This window comes from Acinonyx jubatus, chromosome B1, assembly GCF_027475565.1.
Source record: "Acinonyx jubatus isolate Ajub_Pintada_27869175 chromosome B1, VMU_Ajub_asm_v1.0, whole genome shotgun sequence".
In the NCBI taxonomy this organism is placed as follows: domain Eukaryota; kingdom Metazoa; phylum Chordata; class Mammalia; order Carnivora; family Felidae; genus Acinonyx; species Acinonyx jubatus.
Window position 1 is genome coordinate 45,951,841 of NC_069382.1, and position 22,540 is coordinate 45,974,380.

Sequence of the window (22,540 nt, forward strand, 5' to 3'; positions counted from 1 at the left end):
TAAGCATTTAATCCCATTCCTTTACAGTAGGAAATTATGATGACAGATCAAAAAGAAACAAACAAAAATTATGATGTCAAATCTAAATGCGAAGAAAGAATGCAACTCATCAGGAATATGGCAAGGGAAGGAGACTGAAGGTGGATGAACAAAGGAAAAAAATTGAGTATTTCGTGGAAAAAAATTTTGAAATGAATTTGAAGATGAATTATTTGCCTACAGGTTGTTCCTAAGATAGCAGAAAAGAATGGCTTTCAGAAAATTTCTCAGAAGGATACCTTCTACCTAGAGAGCTGATTATTTGCCATCATGATGAAAAGTCTGGCCTCCCATCAATGGATTGCATCCACAGATGAAGTATAACATTGGCAATTGGATGCACTTAGGTCCCACCCAATCTGTAGCTAACAAAACTTGCAGGATCAATTATTAGTTAACTCTTTGTTATACTGTTTGTTATACTGAACTCAGATGTGTCTCTTCATTTCAACTACTACTATATGTAGACACAATCAGAAATAGAAACTAGAGCCTCTCCAATTATACATGAAGACCACATGGTTTGAGTGTTTCTTACATTCTAAGGGTTTTACATGTGTTCAACTCATTTAAGCAGCACAAAAACAGGAGGGAAGATATAATTATTTTCCCTCTTTGCAGATGAGAAAGAGAAGCCCAGAGAGCTTAAAACTCACCCCATATTTCATGGCTGTTAAGTGGTAAAATTAGGGTTCAAACTCAGACACAGTTGTAACCACCACACTATATTGATGTCTTACAGTTTTTATTAAACCGTGACTCAAAAAGAAATTTAAAAATTTACTACATTGTTTTGGTCATAGAGTTTTGTTGAATGCAAAGCAGGAGTAGCCAGATTTGATTCCTGATGATAAGAAACAGTGTGCTTCACTCAGATAAACAATTTACTTCTCCCCACCCCTAAGGCTCAAGCATATTAAACATGTTCTGACATAAGCTTATTTTTCCTACTTATGTTATTTTGGAAAAACCAAAAAAACAAAAAACTAAAAAACCAAAAACTGTTGAGAATAAATTTTAAGCCCAGTGTTTCAAACACTTTGATTAAAAAAAAAACAAACAATTTTCCAAATGTCATCCAAGGGGAGCGCTCTCTAAAACCATTTTGTTAAAGATACTTAAGAGCCTATATTAGCAAGGAGAAACATTTATGTCTATGAAATAAGGGCAACTGGGTGGCTCAGTTGGTTAGGTGTCCACCTTTGGCTCAGGTCATGATCTTGTGGTTCGTGAATTTGAGCCCCATGTCAGGGTCTGTGTTGACAGCTCAGAGCCTGGAGCCTGCTTCAGATTCTGGGTCTCCTTCTCTCTCTGCTCCTTCCCTGCTCGTTCTCTCCCTCTCTCTTTCTCTTTCTATCTCTCTCTCTCTTCCAAAAAAAAAAAATAAACATTAAAACAAAATAAAAGACAAAATAAATCTATGAAAGGTACCATTGTGGCAAGTGTCATATAATCTTTTGCTAGTTCAAAGTTAGGGAATATTTTCCTTCTTAGAAGCACTGATTCTTAAAAATAACCAAAGGAATAAGCTCCTTGTTTCACTGATACCAAATTTAGTTTGAGAAAGAGGGGATCAACAAACAAAACCAGGTTTTAACTTTCTTTCATATTATTTTGGAACATTGTTTTCTTAGTAGTATTAAATGCCATGTATAATTTGTCAGAGTTCTCCAGAAAAACAGAACCTATAGCATGTATACATACATATATACATAATGCATGTATGATATCATATATATTGTATCATATATGTACTATATGTTTATGAGAGAGAGAGGAGCATGAGAGAAATTTATTTTAAGGACTTGGCTCATGTGATTGTAGAGGCTGGCAAATCCAAATTTTTTAGTATAGGCCAGCAGGCTAGAGCCCAAACTTATATTTCTTAGGTCTAAAGGCAGACTGCAGGCAAAAAAATCCCTTCCTTGAGGACATGAATCTTTTCTCTCAAGGCCTTTACCTAATTGGGAGAGGCCCTCCTACATTATGGAGGGTAATCTGCTTTATTCAAAGTTTACTGATTTACATGTTAATTTCATTTTAAAAATACTTTGACTGTAATATCTACACAAGTGTTTGACTGAATATCTGGATACCATGGCCTAGCCAAGATGACACACACAAATTAAAAAAAAATTTTTGTTTATTTTTGAGAAAGAGAGAGAGAGAGAGAGAGAAAGAGAGAGAGAATGAGTGGGAGAAGGGCAGAGAGAGAGAGAGACACAGAATCCAAAGTGGGCTCCAGACTCTGAGCTATTAGCAGCCCCGATGTGGGGCTTGATCATGACCTGAGCCTAAATTGGATGCTTAACCGAGTGAGCCACCCAGGTACCCCATTTTAATTAAAAGAAAAAAAATAATGTTTAGACACACAAAATTAACCATCGCACAATGAGAACATTTCTTGTGAGCATTTGTTTTTGGCAGAGAGACACTGACCTCTTGTACCCAAATTCAGAGCCAGTAAATGAACATTTAAGATGTAACATCTGAAGGTTGCTCAATAGGTTAAGTGTGCAACTCTCGATTTCTGCTCAGGTCATGATCTCATGGTTCGTGAGGTTGAGCCCTGTGTTGGGCTCTGTGCTGACAGTGCAGAGTCTGCTTGGGATTCTCTCTCTGCCCTTCCCCCACTTGTGCTCTCTCTCAAAATAAATAAACTTTAAATAAAAGGTATAACATCTTATTTCACAATTTATTTCTATTATATATAGACAGGTACATTTGTCAGTTACGTATCTCTCATTTGGAATGGCTAGAGAGAATACTGATACTCAAAGGAGTGGAGAGCAAGATACTTGCTTACACTCAAATGTTATATTCTATGCCAGCTTTGATGTCTGTGTGTGGGACTGCACACTACATGTGAGATCACTTTATTATAAAGATTTTTGGATTACAGTCGAAACAGAGCATGAAGTCTAAGATGGATGAGCCTTATCCTGGATATCATTGTGGAGTGGTGTGCACCATTGTGAGGGATCGGCATGGAGCAGATCACGTTGAGGAGTCCCTTTTATTGCTTGTGGTGTTTTAGAAAGTTAACATCCAACCTTCAATCTTTTATTATTTTTATGTGACTTTAAAAAGCCACATTTCTGTGAAGCTGCAGGGCTTTTGAAAATGAATTCAGCTGACACATTGAATTGGGATGTATCAAGATAGATGGCAGATTCATATTCCAGTACATCACATGACTTGCATCAATTTAGTGTGTCAGCTAAAAAGTTTAAGGAGAGGGGAAAAATCAGTTAAAGAAATTTCATCTCTTGTAAAACTGGATTTAGGAAACCTGTGGTTATTAAAGAAACTTTATATCGTGAATCGTCATAGAGGTTTTAAAGACTGTAAATATAGTGATATTTCTGTTTAAATTTGGATGTCAACACAGTCTGTGGCAAAGATTTTGAACATTTTGGAGTCCAAAGAAGAAAAGCGGGGACACATGAACAAACAGTGATAGATGCCAGGGAGAAGATGAAGCTTGTCCATAATTTAAGATACGAGTATATGGGTGATATGACCTGGAGAAATAGAACTACAATGATTTTGTATGGCAGAAAGTTCAGCTCAATCAATATATGGAAAGTCAAATTTTGTGAAGTTTTCTAATATTTAGTTCATATAGCATCATGTTAGGAGCTAACACTTTTTTTATTGATATGGGAAAAAGTTTGTATACTGATTGGAATAAATACACAGAGACAGGAAATTTTGTGATATGGGAGAAGTAGGGAACAAATACTAGAGAAATGTCTTTGGGTAGGCAAGAAGAAATGGAATTCAGTTTACAGGTAGATTTCTATTACCACTGTGTAGTCTTAGAAAGCCACACAAAGAGTTGAACTCTAGAAATAGAATGGAAGGCAGGCTATATGGGCACAAATGTAGGTGAGCTGGAAGTTGTACTGACAGGAGCTTGTGAAACACCTTTTCTAATTGTTTTTTATTTTCTTATTGTTTTTTTTTTTATTTTAGGGACAGAAGAGATCATGCAAGAAGGGGAAAGGGGCAAAGGAGCAGAGGCAGAGAGGGAGAGAGAGAGAGAAGAGAGAGAGAGAGAGAGAGAGAGAGAGAGAATCTTAAGCAGGCTCCACACTCGGGGTGGAGCCTGATGTGGGGCTCAATTCCACGACCTGGGATCATGACCTGAGCCAAAATCAAGAGTTGGACACTTGACTAAGCCACCCAGGAAACCCTATTTTCTTAATAAATGTAAAGCAACATCATCAGTTGAAAATGAGGAGAATGGGGAAGACGATTGGAGGCTGTGACCAAGGTATGAAGTAGCTACTAAGCTATTTTGAAATGGAATGGAATGAGGAAATGAAATAGGATTTTCAGGTGGAATTGAGAGCTCTTTGTGAATGGTGGTCATGAATTTAGAATGAGGATAGTCAGCAGGGTGTATGCTTTTCTCCAACCACATTCTGCTACATGGGCACTGGTATGAATAGAAAGAGAATTGAATTTAATCAGAGTTAAATTTCCAATCAAATAGGGTCAATGGAGAGAAGGGCAAATGAATTGACTAGGTCTATGCAAGAGAATAATCGTCATTATAATAAGAACCTAGCATCTAAACTGTGTAAGGAAACAAGTAAAAGTGTAAAAAGTATGGAGAAAAATGAAAAGATTATAAGACCTAATGACTTAAGGGCCTTTGCAGTTGGGGTTCTAAAGGCAGTGAACTGGAAAGACAGGAGGTGGTGCTTGGAATTGAGGATATAGAAGAGATGTAATTGGCATAAAAGGCCTAGGATAAGTTTATAGGAGTGAGTAAATGAGGTAGGAAGGGAAGACCATTGGAGGAGAAAAGGGCAAGTAACTGAAAGCTTCTGTATTGGAAGTATCATCAATACAAAATATTGAAATAATCAGGAATTAATCTAGGAGGCTCATTCCATTCTTGGACAAGACGACTGATTATTTGAAGGATGTTGCTGACTTAATTTTATATATTTCAATGCAAATGCATTGAAAAATCTTAAAAGTTCTTTTCTTTGGAATTTGAAAGCATGAATAAAGAATTCTGTGAAAATACAATGATTGCTAGCTCTGCAAAATGTTTGATTCAGTATTCAAAAATTAATGTTAAAGATTTTGAATATTAAAAGTGATAAGGGAGATTTCTATTACCAGGTATTCTAATATGCTATAATTAAAATAAAAACAAGATAATAAAATAATATGATAATGGCCCACAAATTAACTGAAAGATCAACTGAATAGAGTAAATAGCTCAGGATACACAAGAGCATACTGGATTGACTGTTTGATAAAACTGGCATCACAAATAAATATGTTGAGAAAGTTTTATTTAATAGCTGAGTCTAGCTAGCTGTTTAAATGTTTAAATAGTTAATTGTTTGGGAAAAAACCAGATTCCATAACTTACATAAAGATGAAAATTTTTAAAATATAATGAAAAAGAAATAAGGAAAAAAATAAACCATAAAAAACAGAAGATAACTCAGGAGAATTATTTTTTGTATTTAATACAGATAGGGAAGGGACTTTTTCTGTGATCTGATAGGGTTGACATTTATTTTTTTTTAAGTTCATTTATTTATTGAGAGAGGGAGAGAGAGAGAGAGAGCATGAGCAGGGGAGGGGCAGAGAAAGAAGGAGGGAGAGAGAACCCCAAACAGGCTCTGCACTGTCAGCACAGAGCCCCATGTGGGGCTGAAAGTCACAGACTGCAAGATCATGACCTGAGCCGAAACCAGGAGTCATATGCTTAAACGACTGAGCCACCCAAGTGACCCATAGGGCTGACATTTTGAAAAGGTTACTTTGGCTATTGTGTGGAGAGTGATTGAGAAGTATAGGGTGGAATCAGAGAGCCGAACTGGCAGGCTATCTCAGCGTGCAGGTAAGAAATGGTGGTGCCATACGTGAATGTAGCAGCTTCTGGTGGAGAAAAAAACACATAGGTTTGAGATGGGCATCAATAAATTATACCCCTAGCCCCAGTTTTCAATCTCATCCAAATTTCTCTTCCCTAAGATGGAAAAACCCACACTCGGAATTTGAGTTTTTCCTGTATCTACAGTTATTTGGTGATCTCTGCTGTATCATTTCTTATTTTGTGTATTTTAGTTCATTACTTTTTCTCTTTTTTCAGGTTAGGTAATGTCTTGTCTCCCTGCCCTCTCTGACATAATTACAGATCCTCAAAAATTTGTAAAAATAGTGCAGCCCTGTGTATTCTTCATCTAGCTTCTCCCAAAGGTAACATTTTTTTTCTTTCTAGTTGATAAGTCATAGATAGAATGTCTTTTTCTACCAATATTTCTATCTATTTTGCCTTGCTTTACTGTCTTCTATCTTTGAGTATTTCTTTGGAAAAAATTCATGCCAGCTACTATTTCCCCCCTAGTTAGTGAACAGACTTTTGACTGGCTATTTTAGGAAATTTTATTAAACTTACTGAGATGGGTTTCAAAAGTGGTCATTTTGTGACTATTTTCCTGGGACATAGTTTGTCCATTATTCTGTATATTCCAATATTCTTTGATTTCTAGGATTATTTTTTAAATTATTATTTTAAGTATTTAAAAAAATTGGTCAGTATTTTAGTGTTCCTTTTGAAGAAACTCATTTCCACTTATGTTTGATTACTGCATGATGCCTTTCTCATTCACTGCCTTGTGGAAATTATCTCACATCAACTAATATTATTCTATCATATGTATGTACATAATTTATTCAAAAATTCCATTATACATGGCTTCAATTATTAATGTTTACTTTTTAAGGGTCAAGTTTATGTATCTGATATATTCTAAAATTTGTCTTTTTTGGTCTTTAATTCTAGGAATTTTGACAAGTGCATAGTTGTATAGTCACCACTACAAACAAGAACATTTCTACCACCACAAATGTTTTATCAAGCCTAGCCAATCCTCTCCCCACCCTTCAGTCCATACCAACCCTTGATATGTTTTCTGTCCTACTGATTTTGCCTATTTGGGAATGTCTTATAAATGGAGTAACACGTAATGTATATAGTAGTAACTCATAGTTTCAACTTATATTTTCCTAATGGCTGATGGTGTTGACCATATTTTCATGTGTTTATTTTCAATCTGTATATCATATTTGTGAAATATTTATCCAAATCCTTTTCCACTAACAAAAAAAAAGTGACTTGCAAATCCAGCTTACTCTAGCCATCCTGTTCCATCTAAGGAAAGGATAAACCAAAAAGAATTAGTGAGATTCACAGTCCAGAAGCAAACATTCATTAAAGGAATTGGACCTAATCATAGGACTATAGAATACTTCCCCTGCCCTAACACCTTACCAACATTAGTAAAAACATATTTACAACAGTTTCTTCTACTTAGTATATCATGCCTGCCTATCAAGAAGAAACTATAAGACATACTGAAAGGCAAAAAACATAATTTTAAGAGACAGGAAAAGCATCAATATCAGACTCAGATATGCCAGGCATGTTGGAATTCATGGACCTGGAATTAAAACTATTATGATTTTTTTAAATTTTTTAAAAATGTTTATTTATTTTTGAGACAGAGAGAGACAGAGCATGAATGGGGGAGGGTAAAAGAGAGAGGGAGACACAGAATCTGAAGCAGGCTCTAGGCTCTGAGCTGTCAGCACAGAGCCCGATGCGGGGCTCGAACTCACGGACCGTGAGATCATGACCTGAGCCAAAGTTAGACGCTTAACCGACTGAGCCACCCAGGCGCCCCAAAAACAATTATGATTAATATACAAAGGACTCTTGTGGATAAAGTAGACAGGATGCAAGAACAGATGGGAAATCTGAGCAGAGAGAGTGAAATTGTGAGAAAAAAAGAGAAAAAGAAATACTAGATACCAAAAACATTGTAATAGAAGTGAAGAATGCTTTTTATGGGTTTAATAGTAGATAGGTCATGGTTGCAAAAGGAATCTCTGAGCTTGAGGATGTCTCAGTAGAAATTGCCAAGACTTAAAAGCAAAGAAAATATACTACAAAACAAGAGCAGACTATAATAAAACTATGAGATAGCTTCAAAAGGTGTAATACACACACACACACACATATATACACACACCTATGTATAAGTGAAATGAATAACAGTAATGACACAAGAGACAGGAAGGAATTAGGATTGTTCTGTTATTATAAAATATTAGTACAACCTTTGAAGTATAGTGTTATTTGAAACTGGAGTTGGATTAGTTGTAAATATATATTGCAAAATCTAGGGCAACCACTAAAAAGAGTTTTAAAAAAAGAGGGGTGCCTGTGTGTCTCAGTCATATTGAGCATCTGACCCTTGGTTTTGGCTCAGGTCATGATCTTGTGGTTCGTGGGTTCAAGCCCTGTATTGGGCTCTATGCTGACAGTATGGAGCCTGCTTTGGATTCTCTATCTCCCTCTCTCTCTCTCTGCTCCTTCCCCTCCCCTAAAAATGAATAAATAAACTTAAAAAAAAGAAGCATGAATAATATGCTAAGAAAGTCAGGAAAAGTGAAATGTAAAATGCTCCATTAAAATGATAAAAGGCAGAAAAAGTCTTAAAGACAAAAATAGGGACAAAGAATGGGCAACAAATAAAATATATGTGAAGATTAAACAACAGACCTCTTAATATCACACAGACTAAAGAAGAAATTTCAGATAAAATTTAAAAATATTTTGAACTAAATGAGGGTAAAAGTACAACTTACTAAAATTTGTGGAGTATATCAAAAGCAGTGCTTAGAGGCAAATTCATAGCATTAAGTGCATAAAAGAAGAAAGATCTAAAATCAAACATTTAAGCTTCCACTTTAGGAAAATAGAAAAAGAAGAGCAAATTGGAATCAAAGTAGGAAGAAGAAAAAAAGTTAATAAAAGTGAGAGGAGAAATCTGCAAAATTTAAAACAGGAAACCAATAGAGAAAATCAATGAAACAAAAAAAACTAGTTCTTTGAAAAATCAATAAAATCAATAAATCTCTAGCAAGGCTAAATAAGAAAAAAGAGAACACATACCATGAATATCAGGAAGAGGAGACATCACTAAAGTCCCCACGGATGTTAAAAGCATAGTAAAGGAATACTATGAACAACTCTATGCCCACAAATTTGATAATCAAAATGAAATGGACTAATTTCCTAAATGACACATTATACCAAAACTTACACAAGAAGAAACAGATATTCTGAATAGGCCTATATCTAGTAGAGAAGTTGAGTCTACCAAACCCACAGTTAGCATCATACCCAATGACAAAACGATGAAACAAGATCAGGACCAAGACAAGGATGCTCACTCTGGCTGCTTGTATGAAACATAGTATTGAAAGTCCTAGTTAGAGCAATTAGGCAAGAAAAAAAAGTCATCTGAATTGGAAAGGAAGAAGTAAAACTGTCACTATTTGCAGATGACATAATGGTATATATAGGAAACTGTAAAAACTCTACCAAAACACTACAGACTAATCAACAAATGCAGTAAAGTTGCAGAATATAAAATCAAAATACAAAAATTGGTTGCATTTCTATACACTAATGAACTATCAGAGAGAGATATTAAGAAAATAATCCTATTTACAAATGCATCCAAAAGAATAAAATGTCTAGGAATAAATGTAACCAAGGAGGTTAGAGGCCAGAACACTGAAAACTATAAAACATTGAAAGAAATTGATGAAGACATAAATAAGTGGAAAACTATCCCATGCTCATGGATTGGAAAAAGTAATATTGTTAAAATGACCATGATACCCAAAGCAATCTATAGATTCCATGTAATCCCTAGCAAAATTACAATGGCACTTTTCACAGAAATAGAACAAACAATCCTAAATTTCTATGGAACCACAAAAGACAAATGGGACCACATAAAACTAAAAAGCTCCTACACAACAAAGAAAATCATTAACAAAATTAAACAACAGCCTATTGAATGGGAGAAAATGTTTGCAAATCATATATACCCAAAATACATAGAGAACTCACACAATTCAATAGCATAAAACAAAAAACCAAAAACAACAACAGAACAACCTGATGTAAAAAATAAGCAGAGGACCTGAAGAGACATTTTTCCAAAGAAGATATGCAGATGGCCAACAGGTATGTAAAAATAGGCTCAATGTCACTAATAATCAAGAAAATACAAATCAAAACCACATAAGATATTACCTCCCACCCATTAGAATGATTTTTATCAAAAAGACAGGTATTGACAAGGATATGGAAAAAGAGAATCCTTGTGCATTGTTGGTAGGAATGTAAATCAGTGTAGCCACTGTGGAAAACAGTTATGGAGGTTTCTCAAAAAATTAAAAAGAGAACTACCATATGGCTAGCAATTCTACTGAGTATTTGGTCAAAGAAAACAAAAACACTAACTCAGATATATGCACTCCCATGTTTATCACAGCATTATTTACAATAGTCAACATAAGGAAGCAACCTGTGTCCATCAAAGGATAGATGGCTAGAGAAAATGTGGTATACATATATAATGGTATATTATTGAGCCATAATAAAGAAATCTTGCTGTTTGCAGCAACATGATTGGACCATGAAGATATTATACTAAGTGAAAAAAGGCAGACAAAGGCAAATACCCTAATATTTCACTTGTATGTGAAATCTATATCATATATATATATATATATCTATATATATCTAAATCTAAATCATATATATGTATATATATATATATATGCAAGTAATATGATATTGTATGTCAATTTTATCTCAATAAAGAATAGTAAGAATAAAAAAATGAGCCAATGATTAATAAACTTCCAAAAAGAGGGCACCAGACCCAGATGGATTCCCTGTTGAATTTTAACAAATATTTAAGGAAAAAAATTATACCAATTCTCTATAATTCCTTTTAGAAAAGAGAAGCAGAGGGAATACTTCCTAACTCATCCTATAAGAGTAGCATTACTCTAATACCAAAGTCAGCCAAAGATATTACAGAAAAGGAAAACTATGGACCAATATCTTTCATGAACACAGATGAAAAATATTTTTTTTAATTTTATTTTAAATGTTTATTTATTTATTTTGAGAGAGAGAGGGAGGAAGAGAATGAGTTTGCACAGAGCACGGGAGGGACAGAGAGACAGGGAGAGAGAATCCCAAGCAGGCTCAGCACTGTCAGTACAGAGCCTGATGTGGGGTTCTCCCATGTATTGTGAGATCATGACTTGAGCTGAAATCAAGAATTGGAGGCTTAACTGACTGAGCCATCCAGGCGCCCCAAGCATGAACCACTTTTAATGTTATACTAGAAGTCTTAATTAAGACAGTAGGAGAAGAAAATGGCACAAATTATAGATTGTCAGGGAAATAATAAAGCTATTTTTGTTTATAGACATCTTTGTTCATACACACACACACACACACACACACACACGTGTATATATATATATGGAAATTAAACAACACCCTTATGAGCAACCAATGTGTCAAAAAGTAATAACAAGGAAAATTAAAAAAAATCTTAAAACCAATGGAAATAAAAACACAATAGATAAAAACTTATGAGATGCAGCAAAAACCGGGCTAAGGGAGAAGTTTGTGCTGATAAACTCTAACTTTATAATTCAAGGAACTAGAAAAAAAGGAACAAACTAAACCAAAGTTAGCAGAGAGATGGGAATAATAAAGATAAAAGTGGAAATAAATAAAGACCATAAAAACTATAAAAAGTTCAACAAACTTTTTTTGAAAAGATAAACAAAATTGACAAACCTTTAGCTAGACTTACCAAGAAAAGAAGACTCAAATAAATAAAGTTTTAAATGAAAGAAGAGACAGATTACACAGAAATACAAAGGACCATAGAAGATTACTATAAATAATTATCAGCCAAAAAATTGGACGACCTAGAAGAAATGCATAGATTTTAAAAACATACAATCTTCCAAGTCTGAATCATGAAGAAATAGAAAATCTGAGTATACCAATAAAAGTAAAGAGATTGAATCATTGATCAAATGTCTTACAACAACAACAAAAAAGCCCAGGAGTGTATGTATGGCTTTATTGGTGAATTCTACCAAACATTTAAATAATTATGACCAATTCTTCTCAAACTCTTCAAAACAATTGAAGAGGAGGGCATACTTACAAACTTATTTTATGAGAGCAGCATTTCCCTGATACAAAAGCTAGATAAATATGCTCTATTAAAAGAAAACTACAGGTCAATATTCCTGATGAATACAGATGCAAAAATTCTGAAGGAAATACTAGCAAACCATATTTAATACTACATTAAAAGGATGATATACCATGGCCAAGCAGGACTTATCTCTAGAACACAAGGATGGTTCAACATATGCAAATCGATAAATGTAATACATCACATTAATAAGATGAAGGACCAAAAATCATATGACCATCTCAATAGATGCAGAGAAAGTATTTGACAAGATAAAACATCCATTCATTATGTAAACGCTCAGTAAACTGGGTGTAGAAGGAACATACCTCAACACAATAAAGGCTGTATATGACAAACCCATCACTAACATCACACTCAATAGTGAAAGGCTGACACCTTTCCCTCTGAGATTAGGAACAAGAGAAGTGCGCCCACTCTTCCCACTGCTATTCAATGTAGTACTGGAAGCCCTATCCCAAGCAATTAGGCAACAACAACAACAACAACAACAAAAGGTATCCAAATAAAAAAGGAAGAAGTAAAATTGTGTATGTTTGATGATGACATGATATTGTATATAGAAAATCCTAAAGACTCTGCCAAAGATCCTGTCAGAACTAATAAACAAATTCAATAGTTTTAGGATACAAAATCAACATACAAAATCAGTTGTGTTTTAATATACTAACAATGAACTATCTGAAAAAGAAATAAAGAAAACAATCCCATTTACAATAACATAAGAAACATAAAATACTCGGAATGAATTTAACCAAGGAAGTGAACAATCACACTGAAAACTATGTCATTGATGAAAAAAAAATTGAAGCTGACACAAATTCAATGATATCCTTTCTTCACAGATCTCAAGAGTTAATATTGTTAAAATGTCCATACATTGAATCTATAGATTCAATGCAATTCCTATCAAAATTCCAAGTTTTCACATACATGTAAAAAAAAAAAATCCTAAAATTCACATGGAACCACCTAAGACCCTGTAGAGCTAAAGCAATCTTGAGAAAGAACAAAACTGGAGGCATCACACTTCCTGATTCAAACTATATCACAAACTTATAGTAATCAAGACAATATGGTATTGCCCAAAAAACAGACATGTAATCCAATGGAACAAAATTGAGTGCTTAGAAGTAAAGACACATATATATGGTTAACTAATATCTGACAAAGGAGCCAAGAATGCTCAATAGGTAAAGGATAGTCTCTTAGTAAATGATGCCGGGAAAACTGGATATTCATATGCAAAAGAATGGAATTGGTCCCCTGTATTATACCACTTACAAAAATTAATCTGAAATGGATTAAAGGCTTGAACATAAGTCCTGTATCTAAAATTCCTAGGAGAAAACTCATGGAAACAGCTTTTTGACATTGGTCTTGGCAATGGTTTTCTTGGATATGATCCCAAAGCACAAGCACCAAAAGCAAAAATCAACAAATGAGACTACATGAAACTGAAATATTCTGCACAGCAAAGGTAATATCAACAAAATGAAAATGCAGTCATAGAATGGAGGAAAATATTTTCAGACTATTTATAAGATAAAGGTTTAATATCCAAAATACGTAAGGAACTCATGCAAGTCAATAGCAAACAAAAACAAAAACAGAGAGAATACAACCCCCCTGAAACCAAAATGAAACAACAACATAGAAACCCACAAATAAACATTAAAACATGGGCAGAAGGTTTGAATAAACATTTCTCCAAAGAAAACACACAAACGCCAACAAGTCTATCAAAAGATGCTCAATGTCACTAATCTTCAGGTAATGCAAACCATAACAAAAATGAGATAGCACCTCAAATTTGTTACAATAGCTGTCATCATGTACGCAAGCAATAACAAGCATTGGTGAGGAAGTTGAGAAAAGGGAAAACTGGTACACTGTTCTTGGGGATGTAAATTGGTATAGCCACTATGAAAAACAGTATGGAGTTTCCTCTAAAGGTTAAAAATAGAACTACCATATGACCCAGCAATCCCACTTTTATGTATATATCCAAAAAAGAAAAAAGAAAAAAAGGAAGGAAAGAAATAACTATCTTAAAGACATATCTGCATGTTCACTGCAACATTATTCACAATAGCCAAGACATGGAAACATGAGTGTCCACTGATGGGATGAATGGGTAAAAAAAAAAGTGATTTATATTTATATAATGGAATATTATGCAGTCATAAAAAAGGAAATCCTACCATTTGTGACAACTTGGATGGACCTTGTGGGCATTATGCTAAATGAAATGAGTCACACAGAGAAAGAAAAGTATAAGATCTCACTTAAATGTGGAATCTAAATACATCAAACTCAGACACAGAGAATGGAATAGTTATTTCCAGGGGCTGAGGAATGGAGGAAATGAGATCATTGGTCACAGGGCACAAACTTTCAGTTATTAGATGAATAAGTTCTGGGGATCTAAGGTACCCATAGTTAACAATACTGCAATATATATTTGAAAGTTGCTATGTGAGTAGAACTTTAGTGTTCTAACCATTGTATCAACAACAATAAAATTGTAATTATGTATGGTGAAGGATGTGTTAACTAACCTTATTGGGGTAAACATTTCACAATATATACATGTAAATTGTATTTGAATAAAGCTGGAAAAAGAGTGGAAGGTAACCCACAGAGTAGTTGAACATGTTTGCAAATTATATATCGGACAAGGGAGTTATACATAAAACATATAAAATATTCTTATAACTCTATAATAAAAAGGCAAATAATCCAATTAAAAATGGGCAAAGGATTTATATAATCATGTGTCCAATGAAGATATATAAATGGACAGTAAATATAGGTAAAGATGTTCAGCATCGTTAGTCACTAGGGAAATGCAAATCAAAACCACAATGAGATGCCATTTCTCATCAACGAGAATGGCTGCAATCTAAAAGATTGATCATACATCTCGACAAGATTGTAGATAAATCGGAAGCCCCAAACACTGCTCACAGGAATGGAAATAATGCAAGCGTTTAGAAAATAGTTTAGCAGCTCCTCAAAAAATTAAACATAGAATTACTCAGCAATACCATTCCTAAGTCTATACCTCCCACAAAACATATATCCACACAAAAAGTTGTAGCTGAATATTCATAGCAGCATTATTCATAATAGCGTCAGAACAATGACTATGTTCCCAACTGACGAAATGATACACAAAATGCGGTATATGGTCTAGCCATAAATAGTAATGAAGTACTGATACATGCTGCAACATAGACAAACTTTGAAAACACACTGAGTGAAATAAGTCAGTCACAAAGTGCCACAAATTACATGGCTCCATTTGTATGGAATATCCAGAATAGGCCAATGCATAGAAGCAACAGTAAGTTAGAGCTGGTGTTGGGGGTGTCATTGAGATGGAAGAGTTGGGGATAATATTTAAATGGTACCAAGTTTCTTTTTGGAGAGATAAAAATATTCTAGAATTGATTGTGGTGATGGCTGCACAACACTATAAATGTAGTAAAAAATGATTGAACTGTACCCTTTAAATTGATTAATTGTATGTTGTGTGAGTTATATGTCAATAAAGCTGTTACCAAAAAAAAAAAATCCTCAAGTGTATATTTATTGTTGCCTTGTGTTTGGGGCAGTAGCTGTGGTGCCAGAGGACTTTTCTAGGTGTTTGTTTTCTACTCTTACCTTCTATCCTACATAGGTTTGCACTTGCTCAGAGGAAGGTCTGTCTCTAAGTTCTCCCCTATCCCCTACTGCTAAACTATGATTCTTGCAATTCAGTGCTTTTCCAGGCTAATCATGGTGGTTCTGCTCCAGCCCCATAGGCTGGCCTAGTGTGTCTTAGGGTGGGGCTTTCTTGGTCCTCTTGTGTCTCCTCCCCATGACAACCAAAGCCTTCTCTGTATCTGTGGAAAATCTTGCATAGAAGGGATTTTCTGACTTACTCTTCAGTGGTAAGTAATCTTTAATGGCATTAGTAATGAGTCTAGGACCCCATGTAATTTCTTCTGTTTTTCTAAGAACAGCGGAATTGTTTTGTTTTTCCTTATATCCTTTCACCAGCTACTATGGGTCTTGATGTGTACCCTGCAGGTAACAGCATTTTAAAGGCCTTTTTAGAAGTTTAAGGCTTTGGTTTGAAATGAGAAAAATGTCTGTGGCAGGGGATTAGGCCTGGTGAGGCTCTGGGCCTTTTCCACAGACTCCAAATCCCCTCCTGCATATGTGCACTACAAAGCAGGTGTGTGTGGGAGGGTCGTTCTATTCCCCCATCCTGTCACCAGTATTTCTTATGAACACCTAATGAGGTTCGGTTCAAAAGAGCCTCCACATGAACCCACAGGAGAAGCTTGAATAGCCAGCTCCTCTCCCTGTGCTCTGTCACAAGCAAATCAGTCTGTCCATTTTGTCTCTCCTGGGAGGGTCCTGTCCATCTCTGGTCACACAAACTTCTCTACCGGGGTCAAGAAAAGTTAGAATTTTTTAGTTGATCCAGGTTTTTCTCATTGCTAGTGGGATCCATGCTTCTTTTTAAAAAATTAATTGTTAAGGGGCACCTGGGTGGCTCAAGTTGGTTAAATGTCTGAGTCTTGGTTTCAGCTCAGGTCATGATCTCACAGTTGTTGAGTTCGAGTTCCGTGTCAGGCTCTGAGCTTACAGCAAGGAGCATGCTTGGGATTCTCTCTCTCTCTCTCTCTCTCTCTCTCTCTCTCTCTCTCTCTCTTTCTCTCTCTCTGCCCCTCCCCTGGTCATGCTCTCTCTCGAAAAAAGTAAATTAAATAAAAAATAATGTCTTCTTTTCTTTAGATTTTTAACATGTAATATTCTAGGTTTTCTACAAAGGGTTTTATTGTTTCATTAAAAATTAATTTAAGTGTCTAATCCATTTGTAATTTATTTTTGTACATGGTGTGAGAAAGGGATATAATTTTGTTTTCTTTTTAAGGTATACCTATTGTCCATGTATCCTTTTAAAATATATATCACCTTGGGGCGCGTGGGTGGCTCAGGAGGTTAAACGTCTGACTTCGGCTCAGGTCATGAATTTATAATTCGTGGGTTTGAGCCCCATATCAGGCTCTGTGCTGACAGCTCAGAGCCTGGAGCCTGCTTCAGATTCCTTATCTCCCTCTCTCTCTGCCCATCCCTGGCTTGCACTCTATCTCTCAAAAAATAAACATTTTAAAAAGTAAAAGAAAATATATCACCTTTCACCACTGAATTCAAATACCCCTTTGTCACGTGTTAAATTATTATATTTTCTTGGATCTATTTTTGGATTTTCTGTTTGGTTCTCATAATCTCTTTGTCTGTTCCTATGCATTATCACACTGACCATATTAAAGTGAATTTTTAGTATATTTTGATATCTGGTAAGGCAAATTCCTATACTAACTTTCCTCCTGCTTTTTTGTTTTATGATGTTCTTAGTTATTCTTATGTATTTATAACTAAACATCCACTTTAAGATACTTTTATACAATATAAAATCACATGATTTTAATTTTCTTATATTTTGGCTAAATTTCCACAATGAACATGAATTTGTTTTTTATAACTAGTAAAAGATACATAATATAAAAGACAAAAAAATAAAAAGGGTGACAATACTGAGGGTAAATTCCCTGGTGCTTACTCTGGGCTACAAAACTAGACTAGATAATCATTTTGTAGGATGTAGGTGTTGAGGCAGATTAGAAGGGGAAAAAGGAAAAGCACTCTCTGCTTCTGAAAGTTATAAGAGCACAAAGCCGTGCACCTTAAGTGGCAAGTGGTACCACAATTCAGATCCCATGGAACATTTTTGCAATACGAAAGGAGAAATAATTTTTGGTTCCACACAGGGATTCCATGAGTTGTGTGTTGTGTGTCTTCCTTGTGCAGGTGCCATGCTAATCTTTTCTTTGTCATTCCAATTTTAATACTTGTGTTGCTGAAGCCAGCATGAATTGTGGTTTGATATTGCAGCTTGATTAGAACGCCTCGGGTTTTGTTCCCAGGTTATGTTTTAAGGAACACTAGAATCTCTCTCTTGATACACAGAGGTGTTCTTTGCTCAAATGGACGTGGGAAATGGAGCTCATTTTGCTAAAATCTCTAAAGAAGATGTGCATGTAGCTTTGTTTCACTCTATACGTCTTGACTTTAACTTCACATGGAATCATTTTTTCTGAGAATCTTTTTTCTGAGATACATCTTGAAACTTTAATGGAACCCACAGAAGATTCTTTGGAAGATGTTGGTCCTGGAAGAGGTAGGGTGGGTATTGTCAGGTCAGATAAGCTCAGCAGGCAATGGATAAGGTAGAGGATGTCACTGATATCAAAATGTATTTATGGAAATTACTTATGGCTAAATTAGAAAAATATTTTAAAATCTCAGAAACATAAAGTTGACCCAAATTCTTGCAAGATCCATCTTTGGCCATAGATTGTGCCTTGATTCTGGAAAGCAGAACAATTTATAAGTGGAATAGTTAAAATTCTCAGTGCCCTTTCTAATAATGTCATAATTAAGTCATCATTCATTTTTATTTCTGTCTTGCATATTATTTTCCTTTGAGGCTGACAGTTGGTGTTCGGATCCCTTAAAAACAAGTCTCTTCCATGCTTTTCCCTCTTGTAAGACTTATTCTTCTCTGGAAAGATGCTTAGCATTATCTGAAAAGAGAAAATGCTCTCTGTGTCTCATTTTCCCAAGGCAATTACTAGTTAACTATCTTTGTCTTTAGCAGAATAAAGGTAAGAATACATATCAAGGTAGAAAAACTGTATGTACTTGGCTTCTTCTTTAACATTACCATTTCCTTGCATATGTATAGCTGTTCTTCTGAGGAAATCAAAGCATTTGTGCAACTATTTGATACTTGTGGTTAAAAAAATATGCATAGATTATGTTTATCAATACTATATACATACATTCACAGGTAGACTTATCACTTAGCATTTATCCTAGTTTAAATTCCTGGGAACTCAGACAAGGCAGGTTTTAGGTGTAACAGCTGTGAGGTGTAAGTAGATCAACGGATGTAAAGGTTGAACATTGGTTTATACCGGGTTGTGCTGCTAAGAGAGCTATACTGCTGAATCTCTAAGGTCTTTTCTACCTATAAGACTTTTATCCTCCCAGGGAGAAAGGAATAATTTGTCAAGTGAAGGCAATTGACTGTACATGTAAAAAAAGTGAGGCATGGCAGAATGAGCCCTGGAACTCTGGCCTTCTATTCCCCATCTATAATTGTCCCATCCAAACACTCCTTTTCATTTAATTTCTTTCCTTGTGGCTTGGGCTTTGGAGATTGGATAAATTAGAAAATGTTATTGTTTTGAGATATTTGAATTCAGATGGAATGGGTAATCAGCTAGTGACCAGAGGCTTCTGGAGCTCTAGGGAAACTGGTGCTGCCAACATCCCTGAGGCTTGACCACCTTCTGCTTGAGCAGATGGTAGGCAGAAACAACATCTTGAAAAGTTGAAGAAAGCCAAATTGAAAATGGTCCCTGGAATGTAAAGGGGCCATTCACTACACCTCTTGTGTCCGTTGATGATATATTCTACTTTTTCTCTTGCCCTTCATTGCCTAGAACATCCTCTATTTCATGCTCTGTAGGGCTGACTTCTTTTTGTTCCTTCAAGGCTTAGTTTAAATATGGCCTCCTCAGTGTAGCCTTCCTTGATGATTCAACTTTCTAGGTTGCTTGACTCTATTATTCTCCACCTCTGTATTTTTAAGTCATTTAGAAATTCACCACAACGTGCAGTTACTGTGTATTTTTGTTTGCTTACTTATTAATTATCTCTCTCTCCCTCTCTTACTAGATTGTAAAATCCATGAAGGTTAAGACCACGTCTGTTTATTTTTCTGTGTAGTCAGTATGTTTTATGAATAAATGTTTTATGAATAAATAACTCTAAAGCCTATATTCACATCATTTAAAAATTAACAATAGTACAGCCACCTGCCAAAACACATGTCACTTGGTAAAATACATAATGGACATGAAATGAAAAAAATTATTTCATGGTAGTGTAAAATGAAAAAAAATATTTTTAAAAATTAAAAATTATAGCATGTAGGGTTGAAAATATGCAAGCCTCTAAAATTGCTAAGAAGAGTAAGCACACGTTAAAATTACATTAGAAACCAGAAGACCAAAAAAGGAATATGCCTGCTGCCCAGAGGTTGAGAGAAGTTGTCAATATGTAATATTGATATATAATACGGAAAGTACAACCTAACTTTAATTTTTTTTCTTTTCCTTCTCTATTTTGGATATTGACCTCTGGGCCAAATATGGGAGAACAGAAATACAAGTGTAGCAAACAGAGTATGAGAGAATAACAAGCTGCTGTACAAATATTATGTTCTCTTGGCTATAATATATTTTATTCCAGGGAACAAGAAGATTCACAAAGGAATCTAAAGAAGTTTGAATTTAGGAAAATGGAGCATATGTACTTTTTCCTATTCCTCTCATTAGGTACAACTAAATGTGTTGAACATTATGTGTAAAACAGCCATGAGATTCAGACAGACTGCGGGGGTAGGGGGAGGTAGAACGGCTCTCTTTCTCAAGTTGACAAACAATACATGGTGAATCCCCTAGGTTTTCAATTTGCCTCATATGTCCCAGATGGGAGCAGTAACTTGAAAATGGGCACAGAACAAAAAGACAAAAGACAAACAAAACCCAGCCTGAACAAAAAAAGTGCTCTGTTTAGATGAAGGCCCAGGGAAAGGAGCATAACAGAATGAATTTTTTAAAGGCAATAATTACTCTTTTTCAGTCAAACAGCACAGAACATACTTCATCTCCACCCAACTACAATGTCCAAATCAGAAGTCTAGGCTTCCATTCTCATCAGGCTGAAATGAGGCACCTTAACACTTTACCACTGTGGTGGTGTCAGAGAAAGTTGAGTATGAAGCCAAGAGTTTTATCCATTTTAGATGGTAAAATGATCCCTCCCTCCTCTCTTATGGTGGCAGCAGAAAAGATGCAGGAAGCCTGGACATTTCCCCCTACTCAGCCCAGCAATAATGAGAAAACCTACTCATTTCCTGCTGAAATGGTGTCAATACAGGCCTAGTGGAATCAGAACTTTCACCACCCACCATCCAGTAGTAACAAAGCCATCCCCTTAGTGAATTAGTGGAAGCCGCATGGGGAGCAATAATGAAGTGCTCTTTCCTGTCCCAGCCAGGGTGGTATCAGTAAGGGCCTACTGGGGAGCTGGAATTCCCACCTTTGCCCAGCAGTAATGAGGAGCTGCCCACCCCTAATTGGATGTCATTGAATGCCAACGAAGAATCATAGACATAGACTTCTATTTGATATGGCCACAATAGTACATCACACTCCCACACCCCCTTTCCTTTTCAAGGAAGTGTCATTGAAAGCCAGATTTAAAAAAAAAAAGAAGTTTTAAATAAGTCCAGAGTTTTAAAACATAATATAAAAATATCTAGGTTTTGGGAAGCCTGGATGGCTTAGTCATTTGAGCATCTGACTCTTGATTTTAGCTCAGGTCATGATCCCAGGGTCATGGGATCAAGCCCCAAGTGAGGCTCCATGCTGAGCAAGGAGGTTACTTAAGATTCTGCTTCTCTTCAGATATCATATATTTTCACTCTTATGTGGATCCTGAGAAACTTAACAGAAACCCATGGGGGAGGGGAAGAAAAAAAATGAGGTTAGAGTGGGAGAGAGCCAAAGCATAAAAGACTCTTAAAAACTGAGAACAAACTGAGGGTTGATGGGGGGGGGGGTGGAAGGGAGGGAAGGGTAGGTGATGGGCATTGAAGAGGGAATCTTTTGGGATGAGCACTGGGTGTTGTATGGAAACCAATTTGACAATAAATTTCATATATTAAAAAAAAAGATTCTGTCTCTCTTCCTCTGCCTGTCTCCCCCCTCACATGCTCTCTCTCTCTCTCTCTCCCTCTCTCTCAAATAAAACTAAATTTAAAAAAATCTAGGTTTCAACTGATAACTGTTCATCATAAAAATAACCAAGAAAATCTCAACTTGCATGAAAAAAGACAGAGACAATCAATTAATGCCAACAATGAGATGCAGAGTTAGAATTATCTCTAGTGATAAAGCAGCCATCATAAAAATGTGTCAACAAGTGTTAAAAAAATGCTTAAAACAAATGAAAAAAATGGAACAAAGAAGCATAAAGTGTCAGCAAAGTAATAGAAGATGTAAAAAGAATCAAATGAAAGAATTTAGAACTGAAATATATATTAACTAAAAGAAAAGTACCAGTGAATGAACACAACAGCAGAATGTGTTCATTCTTAGTTCAGAACTGAGAAGAATCAGTAAATTTGAAGATAGAACAGTAGGAATTTCTTT

At 35.4% G+C, this 22,540-nt stretch overlaps 1 long non-coding RNA gene and 1 other non-coding gene across 2 annotated transcripts in view; both read right to left on the bottom strand.

Moving 5' to 3' along the window:
• The window catches only part of LOC128314398 (uncharacterized), a 734,161-nt gene that overhangs the window by 23,346 nt on the left and 688,275 nt on the right, over window positions 1-22,540 (bottom strand). The window lies entirely within an intron of this gene.
• Window positions 18,017-18,124, bottom strand: LOC113603179 (U6 spliceosomal RNA). The gene has a single exon (XR_003424724.1). It is a non-coding gene; the product is annotated as a U6 spliceosomal RNA (small nuclear RNA).